Here is a 27,478-nt window from a genome sequence, read left to right as displayed (position 1 = left end):
ACTGTTTAGGAGAACACAAACATGAAAATGTCCATTATAAGCATTTTATTCCTTTTACACATAATCATCTACCACATAATGTGGGAAAATAGTGCTGCTGCTTTTATTGAGGAAGGAAGCCAGAATATAAGCAAAGTTTAATTTTATTCATATTTTAAAAGCAGTAATGAAAGAGTACAAAAATATAAATAGAGAAATAAACAAACTTCAACAGCTCTTTCTCGCTAGCTAACACACAATTCATAAAACCACTTCACTAAGCCCATCTCATTAAAGGGGTTTTCTCTGGAGATTTTACATGGGAAACACTGGGGAAATAAAATACTTGTTTTAAAAAAACAAACAAACTGGAACTCTCTGAAATAGTCATAAGTGCAATCTGCCTCTTTAACTATTTGTTTACATACATACTGTACACATTTACTCCTTCAAAAGTCACTAGGCAACTATTGTTAACAAACAGTGCTTAGTCGTTTTGAACATTCTATTTAAGATGGCTTTTCTTGTGTACCAAGTATTTTTCCAGATTTTGCAGGAGATTTTCCTCAAGCACCATGCAGTGTATGTAGGTGTAACAGCAAAGGGAACTAACTCTCCACTAAGAATTACATTTAAAAAAAATAAATAAATAAAGGAGGGAGGGAGGGAAGATAATTACAGAAATGTAGAGATTAGCACTGCTTTTTGCAAATGTTTAACAATAACAGAAATAAAATAGGAAAGATGCAATGCAAGATATTTGGGGACCTGAAAATTTGAAGAGACCAGCCCCTATGATAAACAATCCACTAAAATCAGGCATCAACAAATAAGCTACATCTCTGGGGGAAAAAATACCCTTGTTTCAGTGGCATTCCATAGCAGAAGAAACATTATTAGTTTTGAACTGGCAACTGGAAATGAGGAAAATCAGCTCCATTTTTAAATTGTACTTTTTTTAGTCCCTCTTTAAGGATGGTTATATTGATAATCTAAGCACATATAAACAGGAATAGTTAAATTTCAATCCTTCCATTCTATGAGCAACATTTAGAAAAACTCATTCCAGCTGGACTTTTTTTCCAATAGCTGTTCATAAGACTACAAAAACAAGGTAGAAGAAAAATAACTCACTACTAAAGCATCCACATTTCTGTCCTTAACACTGCCTATAAAATATATAGAGATATAAATATTAATTGTGAATGCTAGATGCAAGCCACTCTTAACTCTGTTTGTACCCTGCAGTTGTCTTGTTTGAAATTATATTTATCACCATCTGGGACATGAAGCTCTTCTCGTAAGACAGGCAAGCACAGATTTGATTTCTAAAAGTACTATCACTAAAGAAAAACATGGCATTTGCTCTGCAACAGTGTGCCATGAATATTTTAGATGACACATAAAATATGAAGCATTCACTATTCAGATATAATAAATCAAGATGAAGCATATAGTGAATAACAAACAATCAAGAATAAAGATGTAGGTTTGATCTCAGGGTAACACTCGTTAGAGGAATGCTTCTCTCATGAAAGGGCCAATTATTTTACTTTAAGGTAAGCAAGAGTTATAAGAAGGCGCCTTATACTATGTACTATATCGAACTACATGGCCATCCAGCTCTATATTAAAGGTGCACTAAGAAAAGCAGTTCTCCAAGATCTCAAAACAAACTGATTTCAGAATGACTTTGGGGGACCAGGAGAAGAGATGCTATCTAGGGCAGAGGCCCCCAACCTTTTTGGCACCAGGGTCCTGTTCTGTGGAGAAAGATTTTTCTACGGACCAAAGGGGGCGTGGTTTCATGTTCTGCTTGCATCCAGCAGATGGGGCTTCACTTGTTTGCGTGGCCCAATTGCTGGTATGCGGTGGCCCGATGCCAGTCCACGGACCAGGGGTTGGGAAACCCTGATCTAGGGAATAGTCAGATAAGAGAGCAGAGCCCACAGCTTCAGAGTGGGTGGATCGAGGCGCTCAGGAGGGACCCTCCTCTAAGTTATTGGGGTATAAAGGTGATGGCAGAAGTTCAGGTAGTTCTCGACTTACAACCACAATTGAGCCCAAAATTTCTGTTGCTAAGCAAGACACTTCTTGAGTTTTGACCCATTTTATGACTTTTCATGCTGCAGTTGTTAAGCGAATCGCTACAGTTGTTAAATTAGTAACATGGTTGTTAAATGAATTTGGCTTCCCCATTGACTTTGCTTGTCAGAAAGTTGCAAAAAGTGATCACATGATACTGCAATGGTCATAAATATGAGTTAGTTGCCAAGATTCTAAATTTTGATTATGTGACCATGGGAATGCTGCAACAATTGTGTGAAAAAATGGTCATGTTACTTTTTTATCTTTGTCCATTGAACGAACTGTTGTTAAGTCTCATTCCTGTATTGTACTTTCAAACTTGCAAGGTTCTGTTTAAAGTAAAATTATGGAGTCCTTGATGCTCTCTGAAATTTGTTGTTTGCTTGCAGACATTTCAGTGCATAACTGGAGTAGTGAAATATTATTGGTAGTAAATGTGGGGTTTGCTCCCTGTTTATATATGTGGCTTGCCCTGCCAGTGTTGATAGAAGTGTGGTTTTCTCCTTGCTAGCTTCTTGATTAGGATATTGTTTTCTGCTTGACTGGCTGATGTTAATCCCTGCTTTGACTGCTGTGTTCCCCTCTTTAGTTTTTTTAACTGTCTCTTTTGAATGGTGTGTAAATGTGGTTAATCTCCATATATTAATTGATGACTAAGTAGAATTAGCTTATCTGGTTGTGTTTCTTCTCCACTCTACCTGATAAAGCTTATGTCCTTGAGAAAGGAGAAGCAAAGAATGAAAACTTTGCATGCAGTTGCACGTCAAATGCTTAATCTGACAAGGAGACAAATATAAGAACAAAAGGTAACAAAATTCAGTTCACAGAAGGAGTATAGGTAGTCCTTTTTTAACAAATGCCTCATTTAACTGTCCAAAGTTACACTGAGGATGAAAAAGTAACTACAACCAATCCTTGCATTCATGACTTTCACAGGTATGTAAAGCAAAAGAAAGCCGAAATAAGATTAAAAGCACATTCATAGTTTCATTTAGCCCAGTGTTTCTCAACCTTGACAATTTTAAGGCATGTGGACTTCAACTCCCAGAATTCCACAGCCAGCACTGCTGGCTGTGGAATTCTGGGAGTTGAAGTCCACATGCCTTAAAATTGTCAAGGTTGAGAAACACTGATAGTCGCTTTGCTTAACAACTAAGTTGTTACTTTTACTTACTTTTTCAACAAGGCTTTTGTTTCCAAAGTCTTCATTTACATGTTTCAAGAGTTGTTTGTCAAGGCCCCTTTTTTAGTGCCTTCAAATTAGCCTTGACAAATTAGTCTTGCCTGTACCAGTCCCAGCAATTTTCTTGATAAGATTTTTTAAAAGTGGTTTGCCCTTGTTTCCTTTCTAGGGCTAAAAGAGTGACTGGCCAAGATCAGCAGCTGGCTTTGTGCCAAAGACAAGACTAAAACTCACAATTTCCTATTTCTAGCCTAGTACTCAACCACTACACTAACTGGCTCTCTTTCAAGGCCTATTTAAAAAAAAAATGTAACATTTGAGGGGTAAGGTTCTTCAAAAATATTGGGACAATATTTACAGATGTAGAGATGTAATAACTTTTACAGATTGCAATAAAAATTCCCTTGCTGTTCAGTATGACATCATAAGTATCCCACAGTTCTTCAGGAATGTCCACTTTATGATAAATTCTCATTTTTAGTCTCTTAATCATTTCCCTAGAAAACGTATAACCCGAAACAAAATTACTGCATTTGTGAGCAAACTAGCCTATAAAAAGGAAGCTAAATCAGCCCACCGTTCTCTGTGATGTTTTCCCCAAAACATTTTCCATTCCTGACATTTTAGGTCAGAAGTGCCAAACTGGCAGCCCCCAGGCTGGATGCACAGGCCACGCCCACCCCGGTTCCGCAAAGGAAAAAAAATCGCAATATGTCATAATACGACACGTGACGCGATTGAGTTTGATGCCCATGTTTTAGGTGATTTCTTTTTATCTTACACATTTATCACCCCGACACCCATCTTTATCATAATAAATGGTTGAATAATAACATGGGTTGATATTTTTTGGCTCAACTCACAACATACAGTATTTCAAAAAGAAAGTTTTCATGGTTAAAAGTAAAAAGATTTACCTGAGTTCAGAAACAAACAATTTATTTTTTTCTGATTTGGTTTAAACATACATTATTCAACAAAGCACTGAAAATATTGCTTAACAAAAGGAAACAAATAACTATGCGTAAGAAAAAATAATACATTAATTCAGTCTTATACATATATTTCATGTTAAGTGTGTTTAATATTTCTATCAAGAAAGAAATGTGTGTAAAGGTAATTAGGCCACTCTATGCAGAGATAAATAAAAAATGGAAACCAAATGTTAATCTTTTAAATTATGCTACTTTTCTTTTTAAACAATGCTCTTTCACACATTTTTATATTCCATTTATAAATAGAATATACTGTAAATCAATGTAGGAAATAAAAGAGTCAGTTTGGTGTAGTGGTGAAAATGTCTGCCTAAAAAGCAGGAAACTGAGTTCTAGTCCTGTCTTACTTACAAAAACCTGTTGAGTGATTTTAGACTACTCTCAGCACACCTCACGGAGCTGTTACTATGAGGAAAATAAGAGGAAGGAATATTAAGTATGTGTGCCACCTTGAGCTGATACCCATGCATGTATGCATGTATTAAATGTAACCTTCTATACAGTCACCCACATACATACATACACAAACTGACAAAATGCATGATTTCCTGTAGTGTAAAAGGAAATTCAAAATGTGGTTTTTCACATTTTAAAACCATCATCTACTTTAGAGAATATTATTCCTTAGTTTAAACCATTCAATGTAGGCTGCACAGCAACCCTTTTGGCTTTCTTTAGGATTGCTATTCTTTTTAAATATGTAAAATTAATATTTTGTATGTTTATAAAATTTAAAATGCAAAAATGTATAAATATTAAAAGACTGATTAAAACATGGATTGGATTTACACACTGGGCGTTACCTTAATTTGCCAACAAGTCACAATATGGCTTAGTGCAATGTGTGAACCCTGTTTTCTCCTTTCAGCGCAGCCAAGAAAGAAATATGATACCTTAAGTATATATACTGTATCTATACCATGTGCAATTTAACATTTGTTTAGGTAAGGTGACCAACCGTCTTCCTTTAGGGAGGACAGTCCTCCTTTTGTGAGTTCTGTCCTCCCTTGAAAAGTGTCCTCCTACATGTCCTCCTTTTCAATATTTGAAAACTAATCTGCAGGGCTTTTTTTTTTTTTCATAGAACGCTCAGAACGGCATTCCGGCACCTTTTTTTGGATGGTTTTTTTTTTCAACTTTTGCATGAGCTGTGCTACTACCACTATTGGCTTTCGAAAGCCAATAGGAATTGCTGCTGAGCGCGCCAAAACACCCGGCTGGCAAACTTTGCACATGCAAGTTGTCTGTATTATTGTTGCAATGAATAAAATGTTTCTTTTATTTATGATATTTTTTTCTTCAATTTATTTGTGTCCTTCTTTTCATTGTAAAAAAGTTGGTCACCTTAGTTTAGGCCACCATCCAAGGGCAAAAAGTTATTACAGGATTAGTTCATGCTGTCAGTTTCAACAGGTGATTATTCAACATCATATTCATCTAAAAGGGGGAAAAAAAGGTTCTGGACAATATCTGTATTCTAAAAAGATTAATAACAGTAATAATTGAGCATCTTAGAGTAATATAAATAGAGTAATAATTGAGCATCTTAGAGCAATATAAATAGCATCATCTCAATTAATAACATAAATAATCCTCAACTTACAATCACAACTGGAACTTCCATCACTAAGCAATGCAGTCGTTAAATGAATCTTGTCCAATTTTGCAACCTCTTTTGTCATGGTCATTAAGTAACTCCCTGGGTTGTTAAGCAAATCGGGCTTCCCCCATTAACGTTTCTTTTCGGAAACTGCTGGTTGAAAATGGTGAACATATGACTCCAAGATGTTGCAACCATCATAAAGGCATGCCAGTTACCAAGTGAATTTTGATCATGTGAATCTAGAATCAATTTTTTCAGGGCTATCATAACTTTGAATGGTCATTAAACGATTGGACGTAAGTTGAAAACTATCTGCACTTTCCTGGATTTTCCGCATTTATAGCAATTGGTATTCTGATGCAAAGAAAATTAAGCCGTATATGAACAAACAGAATCCTTAAGCAGATAACTGTTTTGGTATCCGTAAAGATAACATGATACAAAGGGACTTTGAAGTGTTGGATGTTAGAAGGAACACGATAAAACTGAAACTTACTTAAATGAAGAACACATTCAGATTAGACATGCTAATACAAAATGGAACAATATATTATAACAGTGGATACTTTTATGGAGATTTGGGTCTCATGGACTGAGAAATTAATTTTAATAATATCTAACATCATAAGACAGATGGTGGGCAAAAACTGTTACAAAAGTTACATCAGATAAAACTAAATGTTGATTTGAATGTGGATTTAAATAAGGGAATGATATACAAAATAATTATACACTGGATATACAAGTGAAAATAATGTTGTGACATCTGAAAAGGATATACAAGTATTAATTCAGAAAAATGATATAGATATTTTTAACTAGATTTACAAAAGAGTATTGTTAAAACTTTGAAAGATTTGCTAAGAGATGACAAAGAGAAGATTAAAAGCAAATGAGGATTGAGAACATTATTTTAAAAAATTAAAACCTGCAGGGAAGGAATTCAGAGTGGGCTTATTTGATCAAATATGTCATGCAGTTATCTTTGATAGCATTTAATGGTTTTTTGCTGACTAGGAATGGACAATAAGGCTTTGTTTTAAGGCTTTGTTAATGGTTAAGAGAGAAGATATAGGAAGAAGTGTGCATTTGTTCTATCTTAAGAGATGGTGATATTTTACTAAAATTGTTTGATTAGTTTTTACTTTTCCAATTGTAATCTTAATACAATTATTTGAAAAAAAATGAAATATTCTCCGATGGCAGCCTCAACAAGAGTCTGCAAACATTACACTTTTTTAAGTAAATGGAGGGAAATCCTGAGAAAAAACAAAACGATGGGAGCCATTTTGCATGTTGTCATCACCTATTTTAACTGTGAATGCAGCATACAGGTGTTTGCAAACATGTGTGTAAAAAAAGGTGTTCTAATTAGAAATCTGAGACTCTCTGAGGCTCCCAAGAGAATGTACCATTTGGTGAAAAAAAGTTTGCATCATGTGATTAATCTGTACCTAAATCTACAGAACTTGGACTAAATTATACTATTACATAAAATAAACTCCAATTGTGCAAGGGAAAAATCTATTTTTTGTTGACTTCCTATTCAATAAACTCTCCAAAAGTTGGGAAACTGGTATAGAACTGTTAACTCATTTCAGAGAAAATCAGGTATCCAGTTTCCAAGCAGAGAAGTGTTTAACACTTGGTACAATAGCCGCTTTAGATTCAAGCCATTTATTTGATGTTCTCTGGAAGTCTACATTATTGCCCTTGAGGAATTAGTCAGTAAAGTGAATTATGCAGTTTTTGTCATTTGGTTTTCACACCTTATATATTGAAGCAGAATGTAATAATAAAAGCTATTCTATTTTCACTTTTTATTTATACTTTTCATGAAAAGAAAAAGAGGTAGCTTGTCTTTCAAATGCTTTTTCTAAGCTGATAAGGAAGTACAATAAAGAGATAAAAGTAGTAATATAGTTCCATCTCACAGTCTTAGAAAACCTTTACAACCGCACAGTAGCCTTGAAAAACACTATAAATCACTCAGTAGTCCCAACTGATGGCCACAATTGAGATTAGGATTTCAATTGTGAAGTGATGTGGTCATTAAACAAATGTGGACCCGTTTTGATGACCATTTTTGCAGTGATCATTAAGTGAACTGTGATCACATGATCACATGGGGTGATACAACAGTTGTAACGTTGAACATTGGTTGTAAGTCATTTTTTGCCGTGCCACTGTAACTCTGAATCATTGTTAAATGAATGATTGTAAGTCAAGGACTACCCATAACGGGCTATGAAATCATCGGATGCAACCATACCCTGGAAAATCAAATATTCCTTAAAAATGAATTTCCTGAGTAATACCAGCAGTGGCAGAAAAGATAATCTGACAATCTTGCCTACTATTGCAAATCATCATTGGAATGTACAATTAACTGAAAACCTCATTCATTCATTCATTCATTCATTCATTCATTTAATTTGTATAGCCACCAATTTCACATTTGTGACTTGCTTGCAAAATACACACAGGGCAATAAGCAAACCATGTGAAATATTGCACATCAAAATAAATAGAAATATTGCACATAACAAGACTATGGTGAAGGATAGTTCACAGCAAGTTGGGTGTAGGTTTCTAAAATTACTGTATGGCTTACACCCTATTTCCTCTGAATCATAGAAACCACACCTGTTCTTTGAGAGTACTGCATTTTGGAAGAATTTAAATTAGGCTATCTATAATGATCCTCCACAGCTATACCAGGGGGAAGACCCAACTGAAATAATTTATTCTGGAACTGTTCAATTTTGTCTCCATTTAGAACATTCAGATAATTAGATCTGAAATGCTCATTTTCCTAGGAGTAAGCTCCATTAAGCTCAAGGGAAGCCCTGACAGGCTTCAAATTGGTTCTAGTAAACATTTAATGTGCAGAGTTCTAGAATGTGTAATTAGGGAAAAACAAGGAAAAGGCTTTTTGGCTCAAGTTAAATTGTAGGCTCTTTACTTTTGATGTGTTTAAGTACACTGCAGTGCATTCTCTGGTTCTTTTACACCAGCTCTCAGTAGTATAAAGTGAGTCTTGCTTTCTAGGTCTGGAATGTAATGCTGAACTAAGCTTGTTTGACTTCGAAGAAATAGTTGTCCTAACTTCACTGAGAAGAAAAAGAAAAAAGATTTAACTACCATAAATCTCTTTCACCCGAACTGGGATTTTTTTTTGTTTGTTTGTTTGTTTGTGGGTATGATTCCCCTGGGCCTAGATTACTAGCAGATATACTATCATGCACTGAATTAAATTAAAGAGGTAGAAGACAAACAACTATGATTATTATACTTTTCCCAAATGGAGTAAACAAAAAAAAACTATTGTCATAATTTTATCTTTCATCAGACAGATGAAAGTAATCCCTATCATCACAGCAATTAGTGGTGGTTCTGATATGTATTATTGATGGCACTCCTCTTCAAAATAAATTCTGATTTTAATCTTTTTTTTAAATTAATATGTTGTTGTAAATTGTGCTTTTAAACGTACAAATACTCATTTTAGGAGCGAATAAGGGAAGTAAGCTATAGAACCATATAAGCAGTACACAGAAAATCATGGCTCTTCAGAAGTCAAGCAAAGGAAAATGACAATATTAGGAAGTAATCTATTGTTCCAGGACAATACATACCATTCTTAGTAGAGTACAGGTAGTCCTTGACTTACGACCATTTGTTTAGTGACCATCTGAAGGTACAACAGTGCTGGAAAAAGGGACTTATAACCAGTCCTCACACTTATGACCACAGTAGCTTTCTTGTGGTCACATGATCACAACAAGTGACAGGCCACCAGCATATATACACAAAGCCTGCAATATCCTAGGGTCATGTGATCACCATTTGCAACCTTTCCAATGGATTTGCTTAGCTACCACATGATTTACTTAACAACCATGCCAAAAGTGGTAAAAAAATTGGGTATGGACACATGATGAGTCACTTAACCAGAACATTGCTTAGTGATGGAAGTTCCAGTTCCAATTGTGGCCACAAATTGAGGACTACCTGTAGCCAGGAAGACCTTGGAAAAGATATTCAGATGCCGGGACTGATCTATAGCTACAAAAATCAGAATTGTGCAGGCTGTTTTTTTTCCCCTGCTATACTAGATGGAAGCACAAGTTGAAGTTCAACAAGCTGAAAAAGCAGGATAGAAACAGTATTGCAATTTGGAAACAGCCCAGAGTTCTCAGTCAGGACCCAAATGACTAGGTGAAAATTATCATACTGCAGACACATTATGTGAAAACCTCTCTGGAAAAAGTCTATAATATTGGGCAAAGGGAAAGGAAACGCGAGGATGACCAGGAGCAATGTGAATTGACTTGATTACAGTTATGATGATTGTTTTTCTTCAGGAGGAGAAAATCTAGGTCAGTGGTGGCGAAACTATGGCACATGTGCCAGAGGCGGCACTCAGAGCCCGCTCTATGGGCACGTGCGCCATGCAACTGTCCCTCTTCAACCAGCCGCCCGCTAACTCACCGAGGTCCCACATGGCCGGATGCATCCCAGCATGGCTGATTTCCCTCCCCCCCGCCCTGCCTCACCTTGTCTCGCCTCACCCCACAGTATGAGCCTCCTGCCCACCGCCCCACCTGCCAGAGACCCCCTGGATCTCCCCAACCCTGCCTGGCCCCCACAGGCATCCCTCCCCACAAGCAACATCGAAGTGACCACGCCCACCTTGGCCACACCCACCCAGTCTGCCATGACCACCACAGCCACGCCCACCCAGTGGGCCACACCCACCTGGCACCCGGTGATAAATAAGTGGATTTTGGGTTGCGGTTTGGCCACTCAGTCTCTAAAAGGTTCGCCATCACTGATCTAGGTAGTCACTTAAATTTGACACTGACTTGATTGCACACAATCAATTTTCAAATACTATTATTGCTATATCACCAGACTGATTTTGCAAGACTTACACCTGTATTCACACACATTTATTAAATAAATTTATATAGCTGCCCAACCCCCCTCCAGGTTTGATTATATTTTCTTCAAGAAACAGAGAGATGCTACTTTTCTTTGATCTTCACAACAAACTTATGAAGCTGGTTTGCTAAAAGCGAATAACTTTTATTCTTATATATAATACTTAAATATAAGCATTCTTATTCTCATATGGAGAGAGCCAGTTTGGTCTAGTGCAGGGGTAGGCACCGTTGGTTCTTTTATGACCATGCTGGCTCAGGAATTCTGGTAGTTAAAGTCCACGAGTCATAAAAGAGCCAATGATGCCTACCCTTGGTCTAGTGATTAAGGCACCAGGCAGGAAAGCGGAACACCATGAGTTCAAATCCCACTTTAGCCATGAAAGCCAGCTGGATGACCTTGGGCTAGTCACTTTCTCAGCCCAACCCATCTCATAGAGTTGTTGTGGGGAAAATAGGTGTGTTGGATATATTGGTCACCTGGAATTATTTGTAAAAATAATAAAAGCAAAATACAAATAAATAAACTTGCTTATCTTTATGTCCAAAAAGGAATCTATGTTCTGAATATAAAAACGTCTCAATCCTAATTCATTCCAGATATGTGGAATTTGTGCCCTTCTCCAGCAATCATATTAGCTGGAGATGATGAGTATGGAAATCCAAAGCACTTAGATTTTATATCTTGTCTACTCTAATGGATCAAACACACTAAACAGTATGCAAACGCATGCAAAAAAAAAAAAAGTATGTGGGCTCTGTAATTCCAAGAGTTATAAAGGCAGTGTATAGGCATTAATAGGCCAGATAATGTGCAGAACGTAGCAGCATGATAAATAACTCACAACCTGCATAGTTTTTAGCTATGTTAGAAAATGAATAGCACTACAGAACAACAGACTATAAACTAGTTAACAGATAGAGTACAAGCTTTGAACAATTTTGTGCCTACAGCTCTCCCAACTCCCAGCCAGAATGAAATTATGTGCAAAATTGTGTGTGAAATTTTATTTGGCCCTCCCTTTAAATGATCCCTCCGTTTGGGTAGTGTACAAAGATTAAAATCAACAGTTGCAAATAATAAATCTTTGTTGCCTGTCAAAGAAACCACCAACAGCAAACCTCACCTAACCTCCTAGCCCAAATGCCTGGGGAAACAGCCAGTCCTTTATACAAAAGGTTAACAGGACTGGGCCCATCCAAATCTTGGGGGGGGATAGCTATTCTATAAGGCAGATGCTGCCTCAGAGTTTTCCATGGGGAGAACACGATCCTGGTGGGATAAGGAGAGGAACTTGAGAAAGAGACCAATATAAAAAAAAAAAGAGAGAGAAAAATGCCTTTTTCTTGGAAACTGGTCTATGAAAACTGATATAGCACCAGTGGGAATTAAGAAAATGACTTATATAAAGAGTTTTGATTAAGTGGCAGGTGTGTCCTGATAACAGTGGTTAGACAAAAGTGACTATGGGAAAGCCTTTGGAGCCTAGCCTATTTAGACCTATTTCTTTGTGCCAAGAATGTCTGACTGTGAATCCTCTGGCACAAGGTGAACCTTTCAATACCTAGACACATCTATTTTAATTGTTAAATGCTGTCATTATCACTGCAGCCATGTAAATATCCATCGTATTTCCATTCTTGCTGAAATAAATATTACAATTCCTGTCTGAAGCAATAGTGTAGTATCTTTAATAGAGAAAATACAAATCTAATTTATTTATTATCAGAAAGCTAATTGTTGCTTTGGAAAGAGATCGTATAGTTCAGTGGTGGCGAACCTATGGCACGCATGCCAGAGGTGGCACTCAGAGCCGTCTCTGTGGGCACGTGCGCCATGCCCTGGAGATGGCAACCATCCTCTTCAACCAGCCGCCTGCTAACTCACTGAGGTCTCACATGGCCGGATGCATCCCAGCACCCATGCGCTCGCTGGCCTCTGTGTGCGGGGGCCGATGGTGTCAGGCAGCACCGCCCCGGGCCCTGCCTCGCCCTGCAACAACGGCACCCCCGCCCTGCCTCGCCTTGCTTTGCCTCACCCCGCAGGACGAGCTAACAACTGCAGTGATTCACTTAACAACTATGGCAAGAAAAATCGTAAAATGGAGCAAAACTGTCTTAACAAATGTCTCACTTAATAACAGAAATTCTTGGCTCAGTTATGGTTGTAAGTTGAGGACTACCTGTACTTGTCCAGTATTTTAAAGAACAGAAGTGACTGATTAAAAACATGCAGAAGATTCAGGAAATGGGTTTTTCCAACATGCAAAGTCACAAACCCATCACCCTATAATGGATAAATATTTGGAGCAACAATATTAAGAATAGGAGAAAAAATAAGCAGAGAAATTACTTAAAAATACAACTAGTATTAATAAATAACTGGTATATTTTTCTATTTATTTCATGTCCAGATCACAAAACTGATGTGGCTTGTCAAAATGAGGCCACTTATTTTGGCTTTATCATAGGCCAGAAACAAATCACTTTTGGTACATTCTACTGGTAACAACCAACAGACTAACAAAAGAATGGGATTCTGCGTCTCTCACATTTACACAGCATATTGTTATCCGCTAGCAACCCCCAACTGGTATATGAAATGCGTGGAAAATAGCAAATATTTTCTGAAATAATTCAGAGTAGAGCTGTTAATCACAAAAGGGTTCTTTGTGCAATCAATGAATTTCTATGATAATTTAAAAAAGAAAATAAGACATTGCAATAGCAAGGATTCAAATAGCAAATAATACTCGTATATACAATCCAAAGTGAAACATTTTCTTAAGATGCTATAGGAAATCTTTTCTGGGCAAAAAATTTTTCTGTTGCCCTTTTGGTTATAAGATAATGGACAAGCAGTGCACTGAAGATAAGATTGTACTAACATGAAACGAACAAAAATAAGGGCTGTTTGAGCGCATCACTGTTGCTTGAAGTATAACATTTGAATTGTTGTCAATATTCACAGGCTTATAGTTACATTTTAACAACATAGTTGTTTAGCAGTATGATACGGCATACATTATTAATAATAAATCCAATGGTATTAAAATGTTGATTTCAGAGACATTGCGTTGTTTCTTCACTCTTTTTATTAGCAACTCATTTGATCAAAAATGAAATTATTTCTGAAGTCAGATAATATTTTGACATTTGAACAAATGAGACGTGTTGAGCAAATTTCTAAAGGATGTGTCTTCAAAAATACCTATTGATTCAACAAGTTATTATAAACTTGGGATTCACCCCGACATTCCCCCACTCTGGAATTCAACAGAGTGAAACATCTAAGAATTCAAAAGCTAAAACTATTGAATTACACAGATCAGTACTCTTCCTTTGTTACTGAAATCATAACGAAAGTGCTAAATCTGGCACCAAATATTGCTGAAAAAAAAGATGAAAAGGAAATACTGAAACTTGGAAATGTTGAGAGGTATTGAAGGAATGTTATGAAATGTGATTCTTTTCAGCAATACTCTTGAGACACAATCAAGGCATATAATAACTACAGTTAGTCCTCGACTTACAATAGTTCATTTAGTGACTGTTTGAAGTTACAATAGCACTGAAAAGTCACTCATGACCATTTTTCACTCATGACCGTTGCAGCATCCCCCATAGCCACGTGATCAAAATTCAGACGCTTGTCAACTACTCCTATTATGATAGTTGCATAAATATGACACTAAATAATAATTAATCCATTTTGATATAAAATGAATACCACAAGCTTCTGTCTACTGCAATTCTCACTTCCCAGGCTGAAAATATGGCTTTAGCTCAAATTTCCATTCCACCAGAAAGTTCATTGGGCCAGTAATTTATTCTAAACTTTACCTATTATTTCTATAAGTGATATATAACATTCTTTAAAACAAGGCACCAGCCTGGAAACCTTAGACCTGAAAGCTGGCTGGATGACTTTGGGCCAGTCACTCTCTCTACCCACCCCATAGAGTTTTTATTGTTGTGGCAAAAATGAGAGGAAGGAATATTAAATATGTTCACTACTTTCAGTTACTTATAAAGTAATAAAAGCGGGTTAAAAATCTAATAAATAGTTTCTGTTTTAGCAAAATTGCAATATTCCTACATGTGATATGGGAAAAATGCAAAAAAGTAAAAGAAGCTTCAAACAGATCCTGATTTATTATAGTTATGCTTTGCAACAATCTAGGAATAGAAAGATAGCTTTGAAGAAGATATGTGGCAGCCACTAGGAAAATATAAATTTAGCCTGGAAAGACAGGAAGAAGCGAAAAAGAAATTCTAGAGACCATCTGCTTTGACTCTTTGGTATAAGACAAAGGGGAAGAGAAATGCCAACAAGCTTCAAAATTCAATACTCTATATCAGGGGTAGGCAACCTTGGCTCTTTTATGATTCATGGACTTCAACTCCTAGAATTCCTGAGCCAGCATACCTATTTGTATGCATATGGTAAGAAACCAGAAGTTCAAAAGCAAAACTCCTATATTGTGTGACCATTTAACCTTTTAAATTTTCCCCATGAAATTTTACTATTAATATTATATAGAGAAATGTGAAATCACAGCTTCTAGTACTTTAGTTGGTGGTGGTCTTCATACACATCAAAATGCTCCCAAGAACTTAGGGTGTTATAATGCATTAGTGTAGCATATATGACAATCCAAGCAGTGTGGCCTTTTGCAATTGACAAATGGAAATATTACCAATACACATATTTTCCGAGTGCTGTCCAAAAATTCAAAGTAAAACCACAAGCCTGCATTTATGTATCAGTCACTAAAAGAAATTCAAATTCAATTCTAACACAGAAAATGAAATTCCGAATGACATCACTTAAGAGCTAAGGATTGGCATACTAATATAATAATAATAATAATAATAATAATAATAATAATAATAATAATAATAATAATAACAACAACAATAAAAGCAAGTATAATAAAGTTCATTTTTATTAATTTTTTATTACTTATTACTATGAACATCAGCAAAAGTATAAATGCTAAGAGGAATGCAGTTCATGCTGAAAACGGAGTCCTTGCACTCTGACTTAGGGGTCATATCTCAGAACCTACATTTAATTTAGTTCTATCTTGCTTCTGTTAGGATTATAAATTAAATCCAATATTCTTCAGAAGAAAAGAATTTTTTTCAGATTTGACTGGGCAGGGAAAATACCAAAGTGGAAAAGAAATGCCATATTATTGCCAAGAAAACAATATGCTGCTCAATTAGAAGCCAGAATTGAGTTTAAGGGAGAAAAGGATGAGATATACAACTGACAGAAGGGAATACAAAATTATCAATATTCCTAAATATAGCCTTAAAAAAAAAGAACTGTTTGGAGAAAGTGTTCCTACGACCCAACATTTCAGTTATTATAATTCACCTGTTTTCTCCTTCTCAGTACTGTTTGTTTCATCTCCTGGCTCAGGAATTCTGGGAGTTGAAGTCCACAAGTCATAAAAGAGCCAAGGTTGACTACCCATGATATAAACATACTTTTTTTTTTCTTCTGTTAAATTGGGTCCAAATTCTGGAGACCGCTTGGACACATAGGGATGTGCCAAAGTTTTCTTGGCAAAGTTTTTCAGAAGTGATTTGCAATTTTCTGTTTCCTAGGGCTGAGAGAAAGCGACTGGCCCAAGGTCACTTAAGTTACTTTGTGCTTAAGGTAGAATAATTGCTCACGGCCTCCCAATTTCTAGCCTTCACCACTACACCAAATTGACTCTTAACACACATGCATACATTTCTGATACATCATAATGGTGATAGTCATACAAATCTATGTATTTGTTTTGCCAGAAAACAGCATGCACATTACTCCTCTATGTGTTATAATGTAAAGATGGAAGTTATTCCCATGCAGCATAAATTTTACAAGAAACGGTCTAACGAAATAGCCAGCAGCGCATCAATAAAAAACAAAAATCCTTTGCAAAGCAGGCAGGATTCAGCTTCAGGATTCAAAGGGAATTCAAGATTAGCTTCTCATCAGAAGCACTTCTGATGAGAAGCTAATATTATTTCAAACGTCGGTTTGAATATTATTTCAAATGTCGGTTTCTGGGGAAGAAGATAGGGAACATAAACAAAACAAAATGGTTGGCATTCTGATGACAGAATACGGGGTCACTAAAATGTCATTCAAAGATGCCAAGAATAATTTTGCGCATAATACAGGAAAAGCAAACAGAACTAAGCTAGTAATCAAATGAATAGCAATGCAGGCCATCTCCACACAAAGTATTAGAGGGCTACAGATCACAAGTGATAGAAAAATAGGTTGAGTATTAGTATCTAGACCAGAGCCCATTGGGGCTAGACCAGTGGCCCCCAATCTTTTGGGCACCAGGGACCCATTCTATGGAGAGAGGTTTTCCCACGGACCGGAGGGGACCTGGTTTCACATACTGCCTGCTGAGGAGGCTTTATTTGTTTGCTTTGATCAGTTTCTAGCATGCCACGGACCAGTGCCAGTCCACAGACTAGATTTTGGGGACCCCTGGACTAGACACTTCAGTAAAAGATCCTCTCTTGCTTAAAAAAAAAAAGTATTTTATCCATTTTATTTTTGAAGCTATGTAAATGCTGGACAATGTACAAATCGGTAAAAACATTTAAAACCAGGAAAAAAATACATTAAAAAAACATAAAAAAACCAGAGGTGGCAGAGAGAATAAACCTAGATGAGAATAAGGAAAAAGAACAAAGGGGTATAATTTGTTATTGTTAAAAGTCTGGAGAAGGGTAAGGACTGTTCATACCTTGGAAAGAACCTCATTCCTGAATGCAGTACTACAGAACAGGCAATGCTTCTGAGGTCCCGATAGGTGGTAGCAGGGCTTTTTTTGTCATAGAACACCCAGAACGCAGTTCAGGCACCTTTTTTGGATGGAACCTTGTAGGGTAGGCAAGGCGGGTTGTATGACATGTGTGAGTTCCGGCACCTTTTTTTTTTTTTTTTTTTTACAAAAAAAGCACTGGGTGGTAGTATATTCTGATGGAACCTGGAATGCACCAACTGGTCAGGCAAATACAATGACCAGGCAGATACAATGAGAGACAGGTGGTCCCCTCAAGTAACCAGGCCTTATGCCAATTAGGGCTTCATAGGTAGCATCTATCACCTTGAATCACAGAAGCAAACTAGCAACCAAATATGAGAACAGTAGCTCAAGCTGTTTATAGATTGCACATTTATTGTTATGTTAGTTTGTGAGAAATTCTAGATGGAAGGCAGCACAAAAACAAAAACTATAACACAAAAACAAAAACATTAAGCTATTATTTAATATTTTTTTAATGATTGCCTTATTGGTAAGTTCTGGTTATGTGAAAAAAACCTGAGTGTTCTTCTTTGAACGTTGTTTCCAGAAAGTAAATGTGGCTTTTTTTTAAGACAGAAAAAAACCAAAATGATAAAATACAATAAAAATGTATCCCAATTGCCACTTAAAAGAATGTAAACTTTAAAATCTTTTAAAAATTAACTTGGGTTTCTTTCTGTTCATAAAATATTGTTTTCTCTAAAAAAAACTAGGTTAAAATATAGGAACTTAATGGTTCAATAATCAATAGGAAAAATTAACAGGTTTGCTTGCAGAGCATCAACAAGTTTCATCTCCCAGTTTGGAGTAACAGTTGTCTTCAAACTGGAAATCCTGCCCACCAAGAAGTTTTGAAATAATTGTTTTCATAACCCTTAGTCAACATGGCCAAAGTTACAGCTAGAATTTTATGCGAATTGACTCCACTTCTGGCTGTCACAAAGTTGAAAAAGAAATTGCCCCCCCTCTCCCCCCCTCCAAAAAATCCCTCTCACAAATCAATCTCTTTATCATTCATGGAGGAATAATATATTAGGAATAAATTAGTTCTACAGTAAAATCATGTAACAAAACAGAAGTTAAATTATTAAACTTGTTGAGAAACAGACTAGATTCTATTTGTAAAAAAAAGAATAATATGCATGTCCCAAGCAACAATTTCACTTTACTAAAAAAAATTCCACTTTGTAAATATCACAAAAGAGAAAATAAACAGCTAATCTATCTGGTCAAAATTCATTTGCAAAATGAAGATAAAAGTTCAATTCAGAACTTCACTGTAAGAAACTACTGTTAAATTTCCATGTTGAAGGTAAGGATCTTACCTTATGAAACTAGAAACCTGCCATTTATAATGGAGAAAGCATGATTATGTAATGATTGTGTTTAAACAAAATTAAGTACACAGAAAGATCAAATTCAAAACCCATGTTTTCTCACAACCATTCTGCCATTCAACTATTTCCACATACTTTTCTAACTAATCAATACAATCAAATAAAGTTACTTCAGATTCATTCTCATTTACACAATCTCATTTAAACTGATAAAAACATCTCAGCATGGTTTGACTCCAGTTTTATACAAACACATTTTTGTGCTAGGCAGTTTTTATAAACAGAATGCCCATTATTTGACTCTATTTCTTAAACTCATTTATAGAAAAGTTAGAAATCCTCCATAACTGATCTCTGTTTGCCTCCAGAACTGTCACAAAAGCACCTTTCTGGCTTATTTTTATTTTGACAATGTGATCATTCTTTCACAATGGATCAACAGAGCAAGGGGAATCAGATGAAAATAAATTATTAAAGAATCAAAATTGTTTTATCCCAAGAAACCAAAAATATAACCAACTTCAATTTACAAACACCATTCTTTATATACAGTATTTGGGTTATTCATACTTATAGCTTAGTGGAAAATATATGACTATTATATGTACAGAAGAATAACTACTGCTGTTTCAAGATTTTTCCAAGTTAAAGAAGCCACTGCACACCAATTACTTTTAAACTCTTTCATGCTAAGCTATTAGTGCTAGTTCTTTACAAGCTCAGCTGAGCCCTCTGTCTGATTTTTTTGCCCCTCTGGATGTCATTCTGCCCTCCAGTTATTTTAAGAGCTGTTTTTCAGGTAACTCTGTCTCTCAAATGTTGGGCTATGACTGGAGGCAGTCATGGTGAAGATCAATATATACTTAACTTGTTTTAGACTGTATCTTTTTTATTACAGACCTATCTACAGATATTGAAACAAATGCTATTTACTACTTGGGTTTTCCCCCTCCCATTTTTTGTGGGTGATGAGTAGGCAAGAGCTCTTCTGAGACACCATATGATGAATATGGAACAATAATTTGATCTTGCGTGAGTGCCAAATCTTCCTTTTAGTGAAAGTTGAAGATATTTAGCGGTTCTTGCAGTTTATCATACAGATAGATAAATGTTCTAAGGCACCCTCAGTTCTCCTGATGTTGTTGAAAAAATTGTTTCATCGAAATTTTCTGCCTTCTGAATGCAGGACAAATTGAAATAATCACCTACGTCTGTCTTCACTGTATATCCTTCAGAAGTACTTCTGACACACTTCTTCACCCATCATTCCCAGGGTGATTAGCCTATAAGCAACATTTTTTTTGCTGGCCTGTTACTTCTAGATATCACCTCTTCCACAATTCATAATGTAGCCAAATTTGGTGCAGCAGCATATAACACTGGGTGGGATTTTAAAAACAGGCACTGTTAACTGGGCCAGAAATGGTCTATATTTATATTTTCTATTTTGATCTTGTTTTATATTACCTTTTTAATGTCTTAGTTTTACATTGTCTTGGATAATGATCATTTAAAAATAACACATAAATACTATTGTAATCTAATTAAGCATTATTTTAGTTCAGTTCTACAGTGTTTTATAGATTTGAATCATTCTAGAATATATAAGCGTGTGGTGCATGTTTATGTGTATATGCATATGCAGTGTTGTAAAGGTTTCATACGATAGCTGGTAAGTTTATATAGCTTTTATTATACAATATAATGGTCAAGGACTAAAATATTGATTGAAATAAAACACAGAATAATGAAGGTCTTCCAGTCCAACACACCTGCTTGAACAGCAGACAAATGGTTGTCCAGTCTCTTTTGAAAACCTCCAATGTTGCAGTACCCACAACTTCTGAAGGCAAGCTATTCATTCCATTGTTTTTTTTTTATTTCAGGAATTGTAATTGAGTGGAATCAGTATATTTATAGAACCAACTGTAAATTAAAAAAAATCATTGACTTTGATTGATGAATCAACGTTAACTTGGCTCCATGCAGTCTACTAATGCAGCTCTGGTATCCTCCAAATGCCATAAATTCTCCCAGGATAGTGGGAAAAGCTCATCCAGAACATCTGGAAGATACCTAGTTTAATAAAGTTTCAACTCACTGCACCTACTCAGACTTGTAGGTGGGTGAATGATCAGTTTTTTGACAGATAGGAAGCAACAGATGAGGCTAGGGAAAATTACATCTAGCACCTGGGCAATGAGCACAGGTGTCCCTCAGGGCTGTGTACTCTCTCGGTTGCTCTTTTCTCTTTATACCAGTGACTGTTCCTCAAGGGAACCCCTCTGTTAAATTTCTGAAGTTTGCAGACAGTAATGAGTCTGCATATAGGCAGAAGACTTAACAACAGGCCCTGTGGTGCAGCCGTAACAATCTGGTGCTGAATACGCTTAAAACTATAGAGATGAGAGTGGATTTTAGGAATAGCCCTTCTATTTTACCACCTCTTACCATATTTGGCAGCACAGTATCAGCAGTAGAGTCCTTCAAATTTTTGGCTTCTACAACCTCCCAGGACTCAAAATGGATACTTAACATTACAACCAGCATTAAAAAGACACAACTCAGGAATGTTCTTCTTGCGCCAACTCAGGAAGTTCGGACTGCCTCAGAAATTGTTGATACAGTGGAATTATTGAGTCTGGCATTTGTACTACTCTAACTGCTGTACTACTACTTTTGTACAGCAACCAAAAAGGATAGGTACTGACTCCAACAGATAGTTAAGACTGCAGAAAGACAATTGCAATCAGCCTGCCTTCCATAGAAGATCTGTATATTGTGTGGATCAGGAGGGCTCAGAAGATATTTGCAGACCCCTCACATCCTGTTTTCAACTCTTCCCCTCAGGATGGGGTGTAACAGAGCACTGGAGGCCAAAACAACTAGACCAGTGTTTCTCAACCTTGACAATTTTAAGGCATGTGGATTTCAACTCCCAGAATTCCACAGCCAGCAATGCTGGCTGTGGAATTCTGGGAGTTGAAGTCCACATGCCTTAAAATTGTCAAGGTTGAGAAACATTGAACTAGACACAGGGATAGTTTTTTCCATCAGGCCATCACACTTCTGAACACCCAATTCTTACAATGCTTTCTAATATCTATGTGTATTTACCATGTACAATGGATGTATGATTATTATTCCTTATCTATTATTCCCTTCTATCTTTCTTACTCACCCCCACTTATTGGGATGATGATGATGATTCTATTGCTTTGTATGTACACTGAGAGCTTCTGCACCGGAGACAAATTCCTTGTGTGTATAATCAAACTTGGTCAAGTATTCAGTTCAGTTGAATACTGCATGCCTATCCACTTTGGGACAACAACCAAGAAGGTGCATTTCTAGCAGCAAAGAGACCAACTTTCACCCATCAAGACTATGCAAGAAAAACCCTACCAATGATCAGAGAATGGCTGCTATCCAAGATGGCACAAGGGGAAAGAAATCATGAGGGAGATCTTTATATGGTACAGTATATGTCACAAAACACAGCCTTGTGTTAGCCTGCTGTGCTCAGTACTATAAAACACTAACCATGGTGGGAAATAGTGGTTCCAGCATACAGACACGAGTACTCCATTTTGCCTCTCCCTTCAGGCAATAAAATGTCTTAGGAGAGCATTAAGACCACATCCATTAGAGCTTACAACTTAACAATATTGTCCCGGGATATTTAGTTTAATTCAATGGTACCTGTTAAATGGATTATAAGGTTTAGAGATAGCTTAGCTGTCGTAGAACATCTCTTATAGTTGTATTTCCTCTGTTCTTTCTACACAGGAAAACATTTCCACCTAGAGACCTTTCACAGAATGTCTAGACACAAAATAAATGCAGCAAGATGTGTCATTTTACTGAAGCATCAGCAGCACAAAACATATTGCATCTCGCTCTCTTACCTAAATAGCAAAATCAACAAGGATAAATCAGAGGAATTTGACTAATTTAAAAGCAGTGTCACGATCTTCGATAATATCAGAACATATCACAGATGCTTTTTTTTAAAATCATAGATAAATGAAGCTCTTTTTCTTCTTAGAAAACAAAGTGTCAAATAAAATAATTAATAGTCAAGTCATAACACTGGGAAGTACATATGCCTCCATTTTTCACATTTGCTATGCAGAAAAGACCATTTTTCTTATTGTGCTCCCTGTAATGGGTGTTGCCTTAGCAGAGCATTGGCAGTTCATAGTGAAGACACATATGCTGATTTTTTTTTTCTAGGAAGATTGTTCTCTTCCCCTCAAGCTGCAACTGTAAGAATACTTCTGATAAGTAATTCTCACTGAAATGCAATTAAATACGCACAGGAAATTGACTCCATGTTTCCTTATCCTTTCCCTCCCTTCTAAAATGGGCATTGTACCTAACTCATGCTTTACCAGAGGTATTCTCTAGTTCTCCAAACATACAATAGGGAGCCAATTATACAGCTTTGAGGTCTAATTCATGTGGTTTTCTTTTTTTCCCCTGAAACCACTCCAGGGAATATAATACTTTATATTAGTTTATATTTATCTCTGCATGATGATTTTCACACTTAGGACAATTAAAATGTTGAATCAAAATGAAAGCAGCCTTTTCTGCCTTCCTCCCCCCCCCACTATCTCTCCAGTTTTGTGGTATAGTTTAGCTATATTTGTATAAAAATGATCCAGTAAAATCTCAAATAAAATTGAGTTTTAAAAACAGAGAAAAAAAACCTGACAGATCCTGACACAGCTATTCTAGGAATGTTTGCAGTAAGAAAGCAAGTCACAAAACTTACTGCACATTATCTGCTGCTGTCTTTAAGCCTTTTATCAGAAAACAGCAGACAGCTTTCTGATAAAGGCAATCAATAATGTGATTATTATACAGCATACAAAATTTTACGTCACAAAGATCTTTGAAATTAAAAGCTTTTCAATCCTGACTGGTTGAAACTACTGGCTGAAAATTAAGCTGGCCTGGTCAAAATGTACATCTAATATACAAATGACAGTATTTGTCTTTATTAAAACGTTTTCCATACTAAGATATGCTATGAAGATGTGCTATACTTATACAGGTTAATATTAATTAAACCTTTAACTCAGGAAAAGGCCAGTTTTTATAGAATATATTAGCCTCCCTCATGTGTTAGATGAATAATGAGCTTTAAGCATGCATGGTATTTCATAGAACACATGTGAATTAGATTAGATACTAGAAATATATCTTAAAATAATAATCCCAATCATTATTACTATAGTAATACTACAGTTCTAGATATCTGCATTCAGAGGTCAAGTCTACCAAGTTCAGTGAGTCTTGTTCACATGTGGAATCTCCAAGACTATAATCCTCAAGCATTATCCATGCCCTGTAACCTATCAACCATGTTTAGTTATGATAAAGCAAACATCTGGCCGTGATATAAGTGAAAATAAGGCTTTTGGCAATCCTTCATAATATAAATATATGTGTGGATGTGTATATATACACAACGTTTAGAACTGGATTAATAAGTCAGTTTGTTTTTCCCAAGTTAATCACTCCTGGATCATTTTAACTGACCCTACCACTTTGTGTCTAGACACAAGGAAGCAGAACCTCTGGAGAAAACTTATTTTTTTCTTGCCATCTCTACCCAGCAGTCTTCATTTGGGGTTTTCCTGGCAATCCTAAAGTATTCATTAAATGTTAGTACAGTGATTCTCTGGCAGAGAAACTAAAGCCACAAGGAGACATAATATTGGACATTGGAACCCACATTTTCTTTCTTGGGGGCAAAGCAAAAAAGCGCCAACAGCTTTTTGTCACCAGAGCTTCATGGCAGAATAGCCAGAAGAAATAAAGGATTTCAATGGCTGATGACAATATGCCAACATTTGGTTACAAACTGAAGATTCTTCAGAATTTTCTTAACTCATGCTCTTCCCCATGAGTGCTATCACTAGATCAGGGGACAAAGCTTTCCTTTTTAGTATGCTTGATTCTACTATATCCAATTTCATTCTTGGATACTATTCAGCTGACAAAGTACGTTACAACTGGAAAGCATTTGAGGGCTTCTGAGAAAGGGTGAAGAAATCAGAAAATAAGGGTTTATCAAACTCTGTATGTGTGAGCTGCATTAACCATCACAGCAATGGGGCAGAAAATGAACAAGGGGCTGGATCACTAGGATCAAGATCACAGAAGGAATATTTTAATTAAGAAAATGTGCAGAGGATTTCAAAAAAAGCATCCACCAAAACATCTATTTGGTTTCAACCTATGGATTGGATGTATACCCATTAGTTTTCTTTCTCTGCAGAAACAGCTGGAGAGCATAACCCAAACTCTCCTCCTCACCTTTCCTCCAGATAACTCCAAGCCTGCCACCTTCCACCATGTTAAAATAAATGGGTCACCCTAAAATGCTCTTTGAGAAAAATATCACCTACGGAGTAGGAAATATTAAATAGGACACCTAAAGTTAAGCCATTATTTCTGAAACATTAAGCAGCCCTCTGAGAGAAATGCCGACTACGGATAGGAGTTTCCCTCCGTCCCCTCATATGAAAACAGCGAGGTTTCCACAGTCAAGCACAGAAGTGAGAGCGCAAAGCTCGCTGTCTACACACACACACACATACACACGTCTCCCTTCACCCACCGGCCAGAAATTAGAAGCCGCCGAGAAGGGGCGAAAGTAGAGACAGCCACGTTTCGACCGCCGCTCTCCCTGAGGTACGGATGACACGAACCCCATTTTCCGGGGGGTTTCTCCCTTCGATTTTTATTTTATTTTTTTTCAATCCCGCGCTCCCGGGGAACCTCTAGTGGACGAAAAAAGACGCGCAACAATCCCCAGCCGATTCCGGAGTGCAATCCCTCACAGACAACCGCGTTTGACTTTGGAGCCGTAGGAGCCTGGGCCACGGTGCCTTCCCGTCCTCCTCCATCCACCCACCCATCCACGCTGCTCCTAAAGCATGAAAAGGCTGGGTTGCCCGCTTCCCCTGGCTTCCCCTCTCAGCAGCTGTACAGAAAGCACCAAGGGAAAACGCGCCAAACATTCACAGTTGAAATTCAACAAACCTAAAGTGCCTCTTTTAAAAAAAGAAAGAAAGAAAGAAGGGGTGATGCGGAGGTCCCTCTATCTCCCTTTCAGCCGTTTTCGCCTCCCTTCCATCGGCGAATTCGGGTCTCCTTTACGGGGCCAGTAACTTTCCCTCTCCTCGGAACCAAAACGGGGCTGGTGGTAAAGAAATGGAAAAGGAGATGCGCCCAGAGATGGACTTTTAAAGGAGAGAGCAGGAATCCAATGCAAGGCGCCGTTTAAAACGGGAAAAGAAAGAGAGAGAAAAGGGAAATCCAAGGGAAAAGGCACCCTGTCTCTTTCCCTTACCTGCACGCCGCCTGAATTCTTCTCGGCGCCGTGTGAAACAGATGCAGCTGGGTATCACGCAGACACACATACGATCGGCGGTCGGCTTCTTTCTAATTCCAGAGTTCCTTTGGATATTGGCCACGGAGACAAAAAAAAAAAAAAGAAAAAAAAGGCAAACCCAGAGAGCAATCCTTACACTGGAAACCCACGAACAACGTTGGGGCGGATGGGAGAGAGAGCAAGGCGGGGGTCTCCTCTTTCCAAGTTGGCTTGGTTCTCTTAGTTGGTTATTTTCCGCAAATAAATCCCCCAAGATGAATGGTCACTAAAAAGCAAGGGGTGGTGGCGGCAGCGAATGAAATAAAAGGCTCCCCGATCAAGAGCCGTTTCCCCTTTTCCTTGTTATCCTACAACCCTTCAAGAAAAGGGGGGAAACAGAGGGGGGGGGTTGTGTCTCTCCTACTCCAGCGTCTCCTCTTCCTCTTTTTTTTTGGAACGGATCTTAAGCCGAAATTCTGACGCGCCCCAAGAAAAACGCTTCTCGCCAAAGCTTTTGCAGCGCGGTCCGCTTGCAAAGATGCTGCTTTAGGCGGGGGAAACTTTCCGGTGCAGAAGGAAACAGCGGCTCCAGCAATTGCACCTAGCAAGCCAGGCAAAGCAACCCTGGGATCTAGGTGAGGCTGGGCGGGCGGCGGGCGCGCGTGTGCACGAGCGGCTCCTTCCAGGGCTTGAACACGCGCCGCGAAAGTCCCGCAGAAGGGGGTGGGAAGCTTCAGAGGAGAGAAGGGTGGGGGGGTGATGTGAAAAAAAAAGCAAAATAAGACAATATACGTGCAATATATCGGATCACCGAGTCTTCTGTAGTTGGAGCATCGCAACCAGCCTTCTCTGCCTTTTCTCTCGAGTCAGCCAGCAATTCCGCTGCTGCTCGCTCGCTCGCTTCACTACACCGGAGGGGAGGCAAAGAGCCAGCGTTTAACTCTTTCCTATCCACCACCTCGACGAAAGCAAGGAGTTGTTGCCGCCAAATCGGGTTGGAGCTCAAGGGAGGCCCGCATTTCTCGGAGTAAGCATCGCCCAGCAAGCGGTTCCCTCTTATCCTAGGGTGACCTGATTAGCAAGTCGGGAAAGTAGGCGCGGGAGACGCCTGGGCGACAGGCAGGATA

General features: G+C 37.5%; 1 protein-coding gene across 5 annotated transcripts in view; it reads right to left on the bottom strand.

The window, feature by feature from the left end:
* Positions 1–26,764, bottom strand: part of LINGO2 (leucine rich repeat and Ig domain containing 2) — a 684,882-nt gene extending 658,118 nt beyond the window's left edge. For all 5 annotated transcript variants that reach the window (XM_039347805.1, XM_039347804.1, XM_039347803.1 and 2 more), the window contains exon 1: positions 26,331–26,764. The gene's annotated coding sequence lies outside the window, so the exon portion shown is untranslated. The remainder of the gene's footprint in view (positions 1–26,330) is intronic.
* Between the last annotated feature and the right edge of the window lie 714 nt (positions 26,765–27,478).

Source organism: Crotalus tigris, unplaced genomic scaffold, assembly GCF_016545835.1.
Source record: "Crotalus tigris isolate CLP2741 ecotype Arizona unplaced genomic scaffold, ASM1654583v1 scf7180000018101.4720394464:4744507, whole genome shotgun sequence".
Classification (NCBI taxonomy): Eukaryota; Metazoa; Chordata; class Lepidosauria; order Squamata; family Viperidae; genus Crotalus; species Crotalus tigris.
This window is presented reverse-complemented; position numbering and strand designations above follow the sequence as displayed.